General features: G+C 46.9%; 1 non-coding gene across 1 annotated transcript; it reads right to left on the reverse strand.

Annotated features, from left to right (window-relative positions):
- Positions 1 to 288: 288 nt before the first annotated feature.
- Positions 289 to 360, reverse strand: trnam-cau (transfer RNA methionine (anticodon CAU)). Its single transcript has one exon. It is a non-coding gene; the product is annotated as a tRNA-Met (tRNA).
- Between the last annotated feature and the right edge of the window lie 14,519 nt (positions 361 to 14,879).

The raw sequence follows: 14,879 nt of genomic DNA on the forward strand, positions 1-14,879 counted from the left end.
AATAGGATTGTAGTCGGATTTCTCAAGAATCCCGGACTCAGCAACACACGTGCTGACGGACTCACCCTCACTGCGCAATAACACAAGGACACGGAGTCACAGCACCGACAATGAGGCAGGCAGAGAAAGACACACAGAAAACCAAGAAGAGATTATCAGTACTCAGAAATGAACAGACAGAGAAAGGTACTGAGCAAACCAGCTGATCGCAATCGAGCGCATCTTGTAATTATAGGGAAGCACTTGATGTTTTGAAAGTGAACTGTTTGTGTTACTATCGAACATAAATAGCAGAGAATGGTTTCGATCCATCGACCTCTGGGTTATGGGCCCAGCACGCTTCCGCTGCGCCACTCTGCTAACTGCTGGCTTAAATTTTAGCTGCCTGTTAGTGAAATATGTTCATTTCCCCAATGTTTTTATAAAAATAGGATTGTCGTCTGAATGCTCAAGAATTCTGGCCTCAGCAACACACGTGCTGACGGACTCACCCTCACTGCACAATGACACAAGGACACGGAGTAACAGCACCGACAATGAGGCAGGCAGAGAAAGACACACAGAAAACCAGGAAGAGATTATCAGGACTCAGAAATGAACAGACAGAGAAAGGTACTGAGCAAACCAGCAAGAGACAGCGAGAGACTGATGAACACCACTTGGAGGGAGCACTGAGGGTGGCAAGGGCACAGAATGTAGTCTGGCTGGGGGATTTCAATGTCTATCACCATGGGTGGCTCGGTAGCACCACTACTGACCATGCTGGTCGAGTCCTAATGGACATAGCTGTTCGATTGGGTCTGCAGTAGGTGGTGAGGGAACTAACAAGAGGGAAAAACATACTTGACCTCATCCTCACCAATCTGCCTGCCGCAGATGCATCAGTCCATGACAGTATTGGTAGGAGTGACCACTGCACAGTCCTTGTGGAGATGATGTCCCGTCTTCACATTGAGGATACCCTCTATCGTGTTGTGTGCCACTACCACTGTGCTAAATGGGATAGATTTTGAACAGAACTAGCAATGTATAACTGGGCATCCATGAGGTGCTGTGGACCATTAGCAGCAGCAGAATTGTAGTCAACCACATTCTATAACCTCATGGCCCGGCATATTCCCCCACTCTAACATTACCAACAAGCTGGGGGATCAACCCTAATTCAATGAAGAGTGCAGGAGGGCATGCCAGGAGCAGCACCAGGCATACCTTGAAATGAGGCGTCAGCCTGATGAAGCTACAGCCCAGGACTACTTTCATGCCAAATAGCAGAAGCAGCATGTAATAGACAGGGCGAAGTGATCCCACAACGAACGGATCAGATCTACACCCTGCCACATCCAATGATGAATGGTGGTGGACAATTAAACAACCAACAGGAGGAGGTGGCTCCACAAATATCCCCAACCCCAATGATGGGGAGCCCAGCACATCAGTGCAAAAGATAAGGATGAAGAATTTGAAACAATCTGCAGCCAGAAGTGCCGGGTTGATGATCCATCTCGGCCTCCTTCTGAAGTCCCCAGCATCACAGATGCCAGTCTTCAGCCAATTCGATTCACTCAACGTGATATCAAGAAACGACTGAAGGCACTGGATACAGCAAAGGCTACGGGCCCTGACAATATTCCGGCAATAGTACTGAAGACATATGCTCCAGAACTTGCCGCGCCCCTAGCCAAGGTGTTCCAGTATAGGCACAATTCTGGCATCTACCCGGCAATGTGGAAGATTGCCCAGGTATGTCCTGTACACAAATAGCAGGACAAATCCAACCCAGCCAATTACTGCCTCATCAGTCTACTCTCAATCATCAGTATAGTGATGGAAGATGTCAACGACGGGGCACTTGCTTTGCAATAACCTGTTCAGTGACGCTCAGTTGGGTTCCGCCAGGGCCATTCAGCTCCTGACCTCATTACAGCCTTGGTTCGAACAAGGACAAAAGAGCTGAACTCAAGAGGTGAGGTGAGAGTGTCTGCCCTTGACATCAAGGTAGCATTTGACTGAGTATGGCATCAAGGAGCCAGAGCAAAACTGGAGTCATTGGGAATCAAGAGGAAAACTCTCCACTGGTTGGAATCGTACCTAGCACAAAGGAAAATGGTTGTGATTGTTGGAGGTCAATCATCTCAGCTCCAGGACATCACTGCTGGAGTTCCTCAGGGTAGTATCCTCGGCCCAACCTTCTTCACTACTTCATCAGTGACCTTCCTTCAATCATAAGGTCAGAAGTGGGGATGTTCACTGATGATTGCAAAATTTAGCACCATTCGCGACTCTTCAGATAGTGAAGCAGTCCATGTAGAAATGCAGCAAGACCTGGACAATATCCAGGCTTGGGCTGATAAGTGGCAAGTAACATTCGCGCCACACAAGTGCCAGGCAATGACCATCTCGAACAAGAGAGAATCTAACGATCTCCCATTGACATTCAACGGCATTACGATCGCTGAATCCCCCACTATCAACTTCCTGGGGGTTCCCATTGACCAGAAACTGAACTGGAGTAGCCTTATAAATAGTGTGACTACATGAGCTGGTCAGAGGATAGGAAGCATGCGGTGAGTAACTCACCTCCTGACTCCCCAAGCCTGTCTACCATTTACAAGGCACAAGTCTGGAGTGTGATGGAATACTATCCACTTGCCTGGATGGGTGCAGCTCCAACAACATTCAAGAAGCTCGACACCATCCAGGACAAAGCAACATGCTTGATTGGCACCCCATCCACAACATTCACTGCCTTCACCACTGACGTACAGTGGCAGCAGTGTGTACCATCTACAAGATGCACTGCAACAATGCACCAAGGCTACTCAGGCAGCACCTTCCAAACCTGCATCCTCTACTGCCTAGAAGGACAAGGGCAGCAGATGCATGGGAATACCACCACCTGAAAGTTCTCCTCCAAGCTACACATCATCCTGACTTGGAACTATATCGCCATTCCTTCACTGTCGCTGGGTAAAATTCCTGGAACTCCCTTCCTAATAGCACTGTGGGTGTACCTACCCCACATGGACTGCAGTGGTTCAGGAAGGAAGCTCACCACCACCTTCTCATGGGCAATTAGGGATGGACTATAAATGCTGGCCTGGCTGGCGACGTCCACATCCCATGAAACAATTAATTAAATACAATAACAGCTCATCTCAATTCCTAGTATTTCTAAATCCCACCAGTCCAACATAAGCTGAACAATTATTGCATGTTGTGATTGACGGTCTGGTCTGTAAACTGCACTGCATCACAGATTGCTGACATTTGCTAACTGGAAGAGAGAACTGCAAAATCGGGACAGTAGTTCACATAGTCTGTCAGTGTGAAAGAATCAGGCAATGTGAGGTAATAGAATTTGTCTGTAAATGTTACACTCATATTGCTTTATATTTTTATATTGAAAATAAAAGTAATCATTTCGTGAAAATAGTGACATGTTATCCAAACTTTGGTCGCCAGTTGTTTTCGTCTTGCACTCAGCAGGGCAATCCGCAAGAATACCAATTTAAGGGAAAACAACAACTTTCTTCTGTATGAGAAGAGAGTGCTGATTGGTTGGCAAGTGAACTCTGATTGGGCGACGCATTGCCATTCAGAATGCATCAGTTTATGGTAACTGACAGATAAATGCCCAGCTTTGTTTGAAATTTAAACCAGGCAGCCTGACTCTGATTGGTCAAGGCATTGCCCTGTGGAATGAGCCAGTGAATGGCTGTCACTTATTTTGTTTAGCTGAAACTGGCACAACATGTGTGCATATTCTTTCTGTCTGCAAAGAACAGGGCCCTGTGTATTAATATATGTAGCTTACAGTACACACCAATGCACCACACTGCGAGCCCTACTGACAGTCTTAAATCGGTTGTCAGTGTAATTCTTAGTACACTGAGAATTATTTAGCAAATGTTGCCCTATTGTGGAATCACATCTCATGTTGGATACTGTGTTTTGAGTTTTGCAAGCACGGGTTGGTTGGGTAGCGCCCATTGCGAACAGCGGAAGGGACATGTTATTTGATACAATCCGCCAGTTTTGGGATGTACGGTCTAGAAACCTAGCATCACACTGGTATTGAAATTCATATATCACGTTACTTATTTGTGTGATAGGCAGGACGTCTCTTTTGCTTGACAGCAGCATCCTGTTAGTGGCGAACACCACACTTGTTGCTCCTGCATAGTAACAGCAGGAAACAGCGAGCTTCACCTGTTACTCAAATATTGGGGATATATTACCTTTCCAGGGTAATTTGAGGGAGACTGGGCACTTTTCAGGGCTCAAAATGACGTCCTTCAGCCCGTTTATAGGTTTGTGTGATATACAGATAGAAATGATCTGATCAGTGTAACCATTGTAATGCAGGATGTCTTTGATTCGCCCTATTTCAGAATCAAGCTTGCATGGTGAGCAAATGGCTCAGCCCTATTTATGAGGTTTTCGATAAGACTCCGTGGTTACGGAGGGAGGGAGGTGGTTACGGAGGGAGGGAGGTGGTTACGGAGGGAGGGAGGGAGGTGATTACGGAGGGAGGGAGGTGGTTACGGAGGGAGGGAGGGAGGTGGTTACGGAGGGAGGGAGGTGGTTACGGAGGGAGGGAGGGAGGTAGTTACGGAGGGAGGAGGGAGGTTGGGACAGGTGAGAACACATAAGGATTTAGAAACAAGGATGAGTATTTTGAAATAAAAGCAAGAAATGCTGGAACCACTCAGCAGGTCTGAGGATTTTGAGGTTGAGTTGTTGCTGGACCAGGAGCCAATGTCGGTCAGTGATTGGTTGCCGAGAAGGCCAATCTTATAGCTCATGGAACTGTAAGAATCCCAACGCGTGCATTGACCTGGGAAGGTAGGTTTGCGGTAGACCGTGGTAGAAAACCCCTTAGCAGATTTCTCAACTAGTACATCAAGGAAAGGGAGCTCATTTGACAGCTCCATTCCAAAGGTGAATTTGAGTGTAGGATGGAGCCCATGAAGACGTGCAAGGAAATTATTTCATGCAGCTGCGGATTCAAATATAGCAAATGTATCATCTACATATTGGAAATATGCAAGAGTAAGGAGGTTAGGTGTCATTCCCTTAAAAACAGGTTTGTCATGGAATCCAACAAAGATGTTTGTGAGAGCTGGGCCTGGAGGGGATCCCATGGCAACACCAGCGATACATGGTGTCAATAAAACTGAACTCAACTGTGCAAGTTGCCGAGTTCATAAGTTCAATGAATACTGATTCACACAATGGTGGCGGGTCTAGATCACCATGATATAGCACTGCAGTGCAAATATCTATGGCTTCCTGAAGTGGTACATTGGTGAATAGGCTAGCAATGTCAAATGACACATGGACACGGCATTGCTATCGATATGCAAGTCCTGTATGGTCTTCACAAATGTGAAGGAATCCTTCACTGTGTATGTGGAGAACTTGCTCAAAAACTGGTTGTAACAATTTGCCCAACCATTTGGCAAATTCATTTCAGGATACTATTTACATTGCTTCAAATAAAGAAAACACAACGACACAAAGAATTGAGCACAACGCTGAAAGTTTCACAGCAAATAGTCAAGTGGGAAAAGGATGAAATACAGAAAGAAAAAGCCTAAAATACTGAAAACACTCAGCCAGTCCGGAAACAACTGTGGAGAAGAGAAGCTCGGGTTAATGGTCCAGTTCTGTGACCCTTCTATAGACCTGAAACATTGCTCCTACCTTCCTCTCTCCACAGATACTGCTGGAACTGCTGAGTGTTTCCAGAATCTTCTGTTATTATTCAGATTTCCAGTGTGTGCAGTATTTCTCTTTTTGAAAATAAAATATTCCCTGAGAGGAATGGAACTTTACATAAAAAATAGGAGTAGGCCATTCGGCCCATCGAAATAGCTCTGCCATTCAATAAGATCACAGCTGATCTCCTACATCAACTCCATCTTCCCACACTAGCACAGATCCCTTGATTCCCTTAGTATCCAAAAACCTATCGATCTCTCTCTTGGATATACCCAATGATTGAGCATCCACATCTCTCGAGTCACAGAGAGATACAGCACTGAAAATGGCCCTTCGGCCCACCGAGTCTATGCCAACCAACAACCACCCATTTATACTAATCCTACACTAATCCCATATTCCTACCACATCCTCACCGACGCTATATTTCCCTCCCACCTACCTATACTGGGGACAATTTATCATGGCCAATTTACCTACCAACAAGTCTTTTGGCTTGTGGGAGGAAACCAGAGCACCTGGAGAAAACCCACACAGACACAGGGAGAACCTGCAAACTCCACACAAGCAGTATCCAGAATTGAACCCGGGTTGCTGGAGCTGTGAGGCTGCGGTGCTCACCACTGCGCCACTGTGCCGCCCATAATGTGTGATCTCACCAAGGCTCTGTCTAATTGCAGTCAAACTTCTTTATTCTTATAAAAACTCTTCACAATGTTGAACACAACTATTAACTGCCATTCTGCTCTAAGAAGAAGGACCCCAGCTTCACACACCCCAGACCCCTATTCTTTCCACATTAGCTGAATTCCTGCATTTCTGATACCATTCCAGTAAATCTCCTCTGCACCCTCTCTAAGGCCTTGACATTCCTGCTAAAGTGTGGAGCATGGAATTAGACACAACGCTCTAACTGAGGCCTATAACCAGTGAGATTTATAAAGGTCCAGCGTAAATTCCTTGTCTGTGTCCCGTACTCCCATTTCTGGTTTCTGACTCAATGTCGGCTCTGAGCTGTTAAAACTGCCTGAATAAATATTTCCACCCAACAAAGCGCTCGGAATGTGAGAAGGGACAAAGTGAGTGACCAAGTACATCAACTCCAAATAAAACTCCACCATGTAGTGAAAACACTCGAAACACAACGGCTCTTTTAAGAGCCACCCACAATCTCTCTGAAAAAGCTGCACCAACATCTCTCTGGAATTGGTTTATTTCATTGGTTTTAATGCTCAGTAACTCTCTGGAACTTTCTCACTGTCTTTGTGTTTTCTGTTTCAATCTGGTATGGAGATTCTGGGAAGATGAGTTTCACTGCCTGGGAGGATCTTTGTGGTTTTCCTGCAGAAACACAAAACAAAGTCTCTTTTCAGAGTCAGCCACCGCCTCATAGGGACAGCAGTGACCTGGGAACGGGAGCTGGGGTGTGTTTTATGCCGGAAATAACAGTTAATGATTTATGTTGTGCTCTCGTTATATTCCAATCTCTGAATTGAGCCTTTCCACCGCACCAGGGTTATGGGGAGAGTTTTCATCGTTTCTTATCCAAACGTACAGACGATGTTATAAAGTTGCTGATTTACCCAGATGGCGGATTCTCCCCTCACAGTGAAAAGTAACATCGCACCTTCACATCTGCCCATTGTTTTATAATTGAATTATTAGTCAATTGGAATTATTTGTGATGTTATTTCCCCCGAGACGGTGTTTCCTGCAGTGAAACTGATCAGTTTCAGCTCAGTCATTCAGGGACCTGGAATTCCTGCAGTTTGAGCCCGTTGGAACCACAGCCCACTTCTGATCGGTCACCCTCTTCTCATAAAGTCAGTGACAGCCATTCGCCCCATTCAGTCCATGTCGGGTTTCCAATCTGTTCAGTCCCCGACTCGATCCCCAAAGCCCTGCATAATCCCTTTGGGTCAAAATGACCGTGGCAGGAATCGAAACTGCAATCTTCTGCTAACATCACAGGATATACCAAAGACAGACGCCTTATCCATTGGGCCACACGGCCATTAGCTCATCTGAGTGATTCAATTAGAGAACCTCGAAGCACAAAATACAAAAAATCATTGGTTGAACCTGTCAACCTGGCAGAATATTTGAATTTGTGAAAACCGCCAATTTCACTTTGGAAAAGAAGTGATCGACTGGAAAAGTACATAAAAATCTATTTTCCCGTAGCGGTTAAAATAAACTTTTAAAACACAATTTTGCTTTTACCGACTCAAATTGCTGCTGCTATTTTATGAACAGCTTTATTTTGCCAATTTTTGTCAACTTCTCATCCGTAACTGACAGTAAAAGATTCCGTTCAGCAATCTTTCACGCGACAAATAACTCAAACTCGGTGTGGAAGTAATAAATTACAGACTATTGGTAATTCCCCTTCACACAGGCTTCAGGGGAACAGTGAGAAGCCACTGAAATAGTTGCTTCATCCTTTTAAAAGGTTCCCATTCTGTCTTGGTATTGACATGTTGGAATCAGATTTGTATTTAACAAGATATTTCTGTGAAAACAAAATCCTCAACAGACCAGCTGGGAATCTGGGAATCACTGAAGTAAAATAAAAGGCTTTTGATTGAGAAGACGGGACCTTCTCACCAGCAGCCGGGTTACATTCCCCTCACATCCTTATACAGTGAGCAGCTCTTTCCCTCGAGAAATAGACAGCAGCAGTTGGAAGTTCAGTAAAAGGATCGGTTCATTGAGACAAGTTTCTGACTGACAGGTGGTGCTGAATATTAATACAAGAAGGTCCTGGAATGGGAAACAAGTGTCCAGAGTGGGGTCTGAATTCAGGACAGGGAAATGGCCAGCACTGACACAGATCATTTCATTATTACATTGATATCTGACTGTCGAAAAGGAGAAGCGAGTTAAACACATGATGGTGAAAGGAATGGAAGATGATGCTGGTTGTTCTAGATGAAGAGGGATAGACAGAGGTGTGGGTACAGCAGACTTCAGACAGTAATCAGCCCTTTCAGATACTGTGGGAGGATCTGAAAAGAGCCTTTGGGTATTTGATAAAATCCTGGCAGATTGACTTGGTTTTGGTGCCCGGAGCGCTGGTTTTCTTGGGCAGCAGCACGGCCTGGATATTCAGCAGCACCCCGCCCTCAGTGTCCTGGAATCAAAAGCAAGTGTCCAAAGTGGGACCTGAAATCAGGATAGGGAAAAAAGCTCTTTGTTTAAAAACCTTCAAATAGCTACCTTGTAATTGGTCAGGTTACTAATGTTTTAGTTAGTGTAATTTATGAATAATTACTAATTAGAAAGGGCTGTTTGGACAGAGTGTAAAGCTGTGAGTTGATGTGTGAGGGACTTCACTGACTCGGGGAAGGAGATGCTCTTTGGTCTCTCTTTTCTTTTCTGCCTTTTCAGCCTCCATGGTACAGGGGAAGAAGCTGATCGGTGAGTAACTGGTAAATTATTCTACTTATTACACTTATTACACGAGCAATAATGAGTTTGTAAAGCTAAGTAATGGCAGGGCAGCTCGAAAAGTAAAAGTTCGAAATTGGGGGAAGGCAAATTTTACAAAACTGAGAGGTGATTTGGTGGATGTGGACTGGATACAACTACTTGAAGGAAACCCAAAGATGTTTTATCAGTCCATTAAGAGCAAGAGGATAACTAAGGAAAGGGTACGGCCTATCAGAGATGTACAAGGGAACTTCTGTGTGGATCCAGAAGATGTGGGCGGGGTTCTTAATGAGTTTTTTGTCTCTGCCTTCACAAAGGAGAGGGATGATGCAGACATTGTTGTAAAAGAAGAGGAGTGTGAAATATTAGATACGATAAGCATAATGAGAGTGGAAGTACTAGAGGGTCTGACATCCTTGAAAATGAATAAATCACCAGGGCCAGATGGTTTGCATCTGAGATTGTTAAAGGAAGCCAGGGAGGAAATAATGGATGCGCTGAGGATCATCTTCAAATCCTCAGTGGATATGGGGGAGGTGCAGGAGGATTGGAGGTCTGCGAACGTTGTACTATTATTTTAAAAGGATGTGAGGGATAGGCCAAATAATTATAGACCGGTCAGTCTGACCTCGGTGGTGGGTAAATTATTAGAATCAATTCTGAGGGACAGGATAAACTGCCACTTAGAAAGGCAGATTAATCAGGGATAGTCAGCATGGATTTGTAAAGGGAAGGTCATGTCTCACTAACTTGACTGAGTTTTTTGAGGAAGTAACAAGGAACATTGATGAGGATAGTGCAGTGGATGTGGTTTGCACGGATTTTAGTAAGGCATTTGATAAGGTCCCACTGGTCAGTAAAATGAAAGCCCATGGGATACAGGGGAATGTGGCAGGTTGGATCCAAAATTCACTCAGTGGCAGGAAACAAAGGATAGTTATCGACGGATGTTTTTGCGAATGGAAAGCGGTTTTCAGTGGCATTCCACAGGGCTCTGTGTTGGGTCTCTTGCTGTTTGTGGTATATATTAATGATTTGGAATTAAATGTGGGAGCTATGATTGGGAAATTTGCTGATGACACAAAAATTGGCCGTGTAATTGATAGTGAGGAGGATAGCTGTAGACTTCAGAATGATATGAATGGATTAGTTGAGTGGGTGGAAAAATGGCAAATGGAATTCAATCTGGAGAAGTGTGAGGGAATGCATTTGGGGAGGGCAAACAAAGCAAGGGAATACTCAATAAACGGGAAGATATTGAGAGGGGTAGAAGAAGTGAGAGACTTTGGAGTGCATGTCCACAGGTCCCTGAAAGTGACAGGAAAGGTAGATAGAGTGGTGAAGAAGGCATATGGAATGCTTTCCTTTCTTGGTCGACAAAAGCAGGGATGTAATGCGAGAACTGTTTAAAACGGTGGTTTGGCCACAGCTGGAGTATTGCGTACAGTTCTGGTCATCACATTACAGAAAGGACATAATTGCTGTGGAGAGAGTACAGAGGAGATTTACAAGAATGATACTGTGGGTGGCTCTGAAAAGAACCTTTGGGTATTTGATAAAATCCTGGCAGATTGCCTTGGTTTTGGTGCCCGGAGCGCTGGTTTTCTTGGGCAGCAGAATGACCTAGCTATTAGGCAGCACCCAGCCCTGAGTGATGGTCACCCCTCCCAGCAGCTTGGTGAGCTCCTCGACATTCTGGACAGCCAGCTGCAGGTGTCTGGGGATGATGCGGGTCTTCTTGTTGTCCCGGGCCGCGTTACCAGCCAACTCGAGGATTTCAGCGGTCAGATACTCGAGCACAGCAGACAGATAGACCGGGGCTCCGGCACCCACACGCTCAGCATAGTTGCCCTTTCTCAGGAGCCTGTGAACATGGCCCACCGGGAACTGCAGTCCAGCCCGGGAGGAGCGAGACTTGGCCTTGGACCGATCTTTCCCGCCGGTCTTTCCTCTTCCAGACTTTTCTTTTCCAAAAATAGACTTGAGGACATTCCGTGCAGACCACTGCCTGATGGATTGGTGGTCAAAGGTGTTTTTCCACACAAACAGTTCCACGAAGGCACAGTCCAACTGGATGGAGCGTTCCGTGGCAATGTGACCAGATCCATCCTTCGCAACACCGGGGTCAGATAGAACCTCAGCACGTAGTGACACTTGGTGTTTGCATACTGGGGCTCTACGCACAGCTTGATGCAGCCACATACTAAGGCGGCCATCAGGTTGAGGGCGACGTTGAGTATATTTTTTCGCCTTTATCCAGAGGTTTGAACATCGTGTCCCTCCAGACCCGGTCCATTTTGCATCTTCAGATAAAGCGGGAAATGGCTGGGTGATCGCCACAGCACAGGAGTGGGGTATGGGCCAGACCTGTGCCTCTTACAGCAACAACGTGAGCACCTTGCACCTGATGACCAGGTTCTTACCCATAATAGAGAGTGATCGCTGCTCCCACTTGCTCAGTTTATGTTATACCCTGGCTACTCGCTCCTCCCAGGTTTTGGTGCACCTCCCGGCCCTTAAAAACCATATCCCCAGCACCTTCAGGTAGTCTGACCTGACAGTGAAGGGGACAAAGGATGGGTCAGCCCAGTTTCCAAGGAACATGCCCTCGCTCTTGCCATGGTTAACATTGGCTCCCGAATCCAGTTCGAACTGGTCGCAGATGCTCATCAGTCTGTGAATGGACAGCGGATCCGATCAGAATACTGCAACATCATCCATGTACAGGGAGGCTTTGACCTGAGTGACTCCACTGCCTGGGATTGTCACCCCTCTTATGCTCGCATCCTTCCAAATAGACTCAGCAAAGGGTTCGATACAGCAAACACACAAGGCAGGGGAAAGAGGACAGCCCTGTCTGACTCCAGATTTGATTGGAAACTTTCTGATTCCCACCCAATCTTTTGGACTGTACTACTGATGTTTGTGTAGAGCAGTTTGATCCAATTGCAGATTCCCTCCCCAAACCCCATTTTGGAGAGCATATCCATCATGTATGTGTGCGATATGCTGTCAAAAGCCTTCTCCTGGTCCAGGCTGATGAGGCAGGTGTCCACCTTCCTGACCCATACATAGGTGATCGTATCCCTGAGTAGCATGACACTATCAGAGATCTTCCTGCTGGGTACAGTACAGGTCTGGTCAGGGTGAATCACCAACTCCAGAGCAGAGTTGACTCGACTGGCGATGACTTTCGACAGAACCTTGTAGTCTACATTAAGCAGTGAGATGGGCCGCCAATTTCTGATTTCTGCCCTCTCACCCTCCTGCTTGTAGATGAGGGTGATGATGCCTTTCCTCATGGATTCTGACATGCTGCCGGCCAGGAGCGTACTCTCGTACACTTCCAGCAGGTCTGGGCTGACCCAGTACCACAGGGCCGAATACAACTCAACTGGTAAGCCGTCGCTTCCGGGAGTTTTCTTCGTCTCAAAAGACTTGATGGCCTTTGTCAGCTTGTCCAGAGTTAGCGGTTTGTCCAGATTCTCCTGCATGCTGTCATCTAAGACCTCTGTGATAGATGACAGGAAGGACTGGGAGGACGTGCTGTCCATAGACTTCACGTCTTACAGCCCAGCATTCAAGGATTTGCTAATCCTTAGGATGTCGGACTGCGAATTTGTGACCGAGCCATCCTCTTCCTTCAAGCTGCTGATCACAGAGCTCTCTCTGTGTACCTTTTGGAAGAAGAAACGCGAGCACGTCTCATCCTGCTCAATGGAACAGACTCTGGATCGGAGGATGATCTTGGAGGCGTCCGTGGCAAAGAGCGAGGCCTGCTGGCTCTTCACCTCTTGGAAGTCCTCCTTGACCTCAACCCCCATCGACTGCAGCCAGAGCAGATTTTGCATTCTTTTCTGCAGTGCGGACATTTCCCTCTGTCTCTCTCACCCTCTGAACACCTTTGGAGATAAAGAACCTCTTGATATTCTCCTTGATCACTTCCCACCAGTTCACCGGATACTCAAAGAGGGTCTCACTGTTCTCCAACTTTTTTAATCTCTTTTGAGTTCCTCAATGTTCTCTGGGGTTAGCAGTGTAGCATTGAGCTTCCATGTCCCCCTGCCAACCCGCTGGTCATCCTGTAAGTGACAGTCAACCAGTAAGAGGCAGTGGTCGGAGAAGAACACCGGCTTGACGTCGGTGGATCTGACCGTGAAAGCAGGGGACACATACAGGAAGTCAATCCTGGAACGGGCAGACCCGTCCGATCTTGACCAGGTGTATCTACGCTGCTCTCTGTCTGCAGGTTTGCTGAAGACATTGTGCAGTTTGGCATTTTATACTGTTTCCTTTAAGAATCTGGGCGGAGCGTCCAGTTTTCTGTCGTCACTGCCAGATCGTCCAGCTGCATCAATGATGCAGTTGAAGTCACCTCCAAGAATGATCGGCCTGGATGTCGCCAGCAGCAGTGTGAGTTGCTGGAGGATGGTCAGCCACTCGCTGTATTGGACCGGGGCATATACGTTGCTTAACTGGAGCGGAGCATTGTTGTACATTACATCTGCTACGAGAAGGCGACCGCCCACCAGCATCTTAACTTCAGAGATGGTTAAGTTGCCTTCCCGCAGCAGAATCCCCAGGCCGGAGGAACAGGAACCATTTCCTCTGGACCAGATCGATGACCCATGGGATCACCATCGTGACCATTGCCTGGAAGTGCTGCGGTGCAGGATTCCACACTCCTGACGAAACAGTACGCCAGCTTTGACCTTTGCGAAGTCATCCAAGGTTGAAACACATCACGTGGTGGATTTAACACAATGCATGTTAATCGAAGCAATCTTTATATCCACTATAAAGTTGGGTGTTGCTTCCCACACCAGGTGTCCTTGCTAGTCCCGGTCCTTGAGTATGTTCCTGCATACCCATAGTGTACGCAAGCTGTTTCACATTCGTTGAGCCCAGAAACCCCTCATGGTTATTCATGAGGGTTTTGTTCCACTGGGGTGACATCGGCGGGTGGGGGGTCGGGTCTTGTCGGCAGCAAGGCTTGGGTTGTCCTCTATTGTTGGTGTCTTTCCCCTCGGTCCCTCCTCGAAGACATCACTGTTCCTGACTTCCCGGAGCTGGAGCTGGAGTGCGCAGGACACTTCGCTGCTCTCGGTCTCCCGGAGCTGGGGTGCACTGAGCATCTCCTTGGGTTCCATGCTTTTGGTTTGGGGTGCGCTGGGCGTGTCACATCTTCCAGTGCCCCGGAGCTGGTGGGCTTTATCTTCCAGCTCCTTTGAGTTCTGCTGCTTCTTTTGGAGGTGCCATCGTTCCGGCCCTTCCTCGTGCAGTGAGGAGGAGCTGCTGTAGTCTGTCTCAGACGGTAGCCTCCTCTTGCCACTGGTTTGGGTGGTGACCTGTTCTCTTTTTGGAGGTTTTTTCTTTGTGGTCTTCCTTTGTACCACCTGCCACTGACCTGTTTGTCCATCTGCTACCTCCTCCTCCATTAATTCTGTCTGTGGAGGAGGAGTTTCCAGGCACGGAGTAGGTGTTGGGTCACTGGTTGCAGCTGCCTCCCCTTTCTTCTCTTTCTCAGATAGACTTTCATCGCTGTGGGGAGGATTGCTTGTTTCCCTCCCAGCACCAGACATGTTCACCGTTCCTTAACCCGGTCTTTCCTTGATCCTTGCTGCCTGAGCATAACTGAGGCAGCGTTTGGGCAGGTTTTGTAGAGGCGGCCTGCCCCACCTCACATGTTGCAGTACTTACAATGATTACAGTCCTTGGTCTGA

The sequence above is a fragment of the Heterodontus francisci genome, unplaced genomic scaffold (genome assembly GCF_036365525.1).
Source record: "Heterodontus francisci isolate sHetFra1 unplaced genomic scaffold, sHetFra1.hap1 HAP1_SCAFFOLD_75, whole genome shotgun sequence".
Taxonomy (NCBI): domain Eukaryota; kingdom Metazoa; phylum Chordata; class Chondrichthyes; order Heterodontiformes; family Heterodontidae; genus Heterodontus; species Heterodontus francisci.